At 50.0% G+C, this 2,095-nt stretch overlaps 1 protein-coding gene across 1 annotated transcript in view; it reads left to right on the top strand.

The window, feature by feature from the left end:
* The first annotated feature begins 77 nt into the window (after positions 1-77).
* The window catches only part of SPRY2 (sprouty homolog 2 (Drosophila)), a 20,185-nt gene continuing 18,167 nt past the window's right edge, over positions 78-2,095 (top strand). Inside the window, exon 1 of the mRNA XM_010003505.1 lies at positions 78-659. The gene's annotated coding sequence lies outside the window, so the exon portion shown is untranslated. The remainder of the gene's footprint in view (positions 660-2,095) is intronic.

Raw genomic sequence — 2,095 nt, 5'->3', positions numbered from 1 at the left:
CCCCACACCCCCCCCCCCCTCACCCCCCCCTCCCCGATTGCAAACCACAGAGCTGCCTGCAACACACACACGCTCGCAGAGGGAGCGAGAAAGCTAGAGGGAGAGAGGGGAGAGGAGCTTGCAGCAAGCAGCTTCTCAGCAGAACGACTACATTGCACAAGCTGCTTTTTTTTTGGAGGAGTTCAGTGGAAGAAAGCTTTGGGATTTTATTTCAGATCCACTTTTGTTTTGTTTTGTTTTGTTTTTTGTTTTCGTTGGCTTTCCCCTTCCTCTTGATCATTTGCAACAACAACAAAAAAAAGTGACTTGGTATTGGCGATTCGGCCTCCTGTTCATTGAGGAAAAAAAGTGTGTTGAGAGAGACTGAGTGATTTCTTTTTAGGAGCAAAGGAAAACCCACTCCGATCCGGAGGTGCTTTTTATTATTATTATTATAGCATATACGCGCACAGACGTACTTATAATCGATCTGGGGAGAGGGACCTAACTTTGCTCTGGACTTTTTAACGTGGTGATCATTCTTACTCTCATTTTCAAGTTGGACTAAAGCAGAGTTTGGAAAAGAATTTTTTTTTTGCTTTAGGGCTGGATTTATTTGCAAACCGCAGGAAGAAGAAAATACAAAAGAGAGAGGGGTTTGGTGCAGCGCCGCGATCACGGTGAGAGCCTTTTCCTTCTTTGCAAAACAAGCTTTTCAGTAACCCCCCCTCCCCTTGGTTGCTCCAAGAAAACTCGTGGAAATGTTTGAGGCCGATCCCTTTTCCATTCGTACAGGTTCTCCCTCTCCCCCCTTCCCCTCTCCTTCCTTTCCCATAGAGGAGCCGGAGGTGGGATTTCAGAGCGATTTCTCTCGGGGGAGGAGGGGGGCAAAGCTCCATTTCACTCTTGTACCTGCTGTGGAATTTGATGTAAACCAAAATTGGAAAAAGATGCTTTAAAAAAACAAAACAAAAACCCAATGCGGGGAGCTGGGCACGGGCGGTCCTGCGTGCTCCTGTCTCGCCGGGCACGCGTGGGTTTCCGACAGGCCCGGTGGGGGGGGAGGGGGGGGTGTTGTTGAAGGGAGGGCTCTGCGGGGTTGGCGAGCGCCGGGGCTGCTTGTTCCCCCGTGTTGGGGCAGAGCGGGCAACCCGCCTTTCAGTGCGTGATCTGCTCCCGGCTGTAGCGGCGTAGGGCGATCCGTGCAATTCGGAAGTGAGTGCACGTCTCGTATAAATATATATATGTGTGTGTATACGCATATATATTTATCTTGTGATTAAATTAATTCGATCCATAAGTCGAGGAAAGTTACTCCCCAGGTTCTATGCAGAGGACATGTGTAGAGAGGAACGAAAGCCTTAACTTTTGGTGTGTTTTTTTGTTGTTGTGGGTTTTTTTTTCCCTTTGGTATATTTACTTTGCAACAAGCCCCCACCCCTCCAAAAATAAAAAGCGCTGCTGGTGTTTTCAGCGAGCTATTTTGTGTCAGTTTGCCCCACCCCGATGGTAAAGTCCCTTTTGCCCTAATCCATAGTCTGATCACACACTCGGCCCTTAATGGGGGTTTCAAAGCACTTTGAAAGAAGAGGAGGTGGTTGGTGTGTGTGCGGTGGGGATGGGGGTGGGGGTGCCTTGCACGGGGCTCCGGACACAAGCCAGAAATTCACGGGCAGAAGACTTCTGCCCTTAGGCTCGCCTTCTCCTTGCCAGCGAGACGCGGGGTTTTTCCACAGCACGCAAGAAGCCCCTTGCGTTTTAAACTTCCCCAAATGTGCTGAACGCGAAACCCGGCCCCCTTGCTCGCTCCTTTGCCAATCCCAGCTAGGAAAAGTTAACAATCATGGCACTCTGCGAGAGTGGACTTTGGCTTTTGGAAGTGGGGAATCGTGTTATCACACACATGCTCACACAAAAAGGCAAATGCTTCTTCTCAGCTCGTGGTGGATGGGGAGAAGTGCCAGATCAGAGGAGGGAGAGACGTGCTTTCCCGTAAGAGTTTGCAGGCAAACGCATGTTCGCGAATAAATGTGCTGGAGTTGTGCATCTTCTCTTGTTAGCGGATCTATCAAAAGGGAGAAAAAGGATCGCCCGGCTCGGGCCGGCGTCCTGCTGA

This window comes from Chaetura pelagica, unplaced genomic scaffold, assembly GCF_000747805.2.
Source record: "Chaetura pelagica isolate M959 unplaced genomic scaffold, ChaPel_1.0 scaffold106, whole genome shotgun sequence".
Lineage (NCBI taxonomy): Eukaryota > Metazoa > Chordata > Aves > Apodiformes > Apodidae > Chaetura > Chaetura pelagica.
Note: the sequence above shows the minus strand (reverse complement) of the source record. Positions and strands in the feature narration are given on the sequence as shown.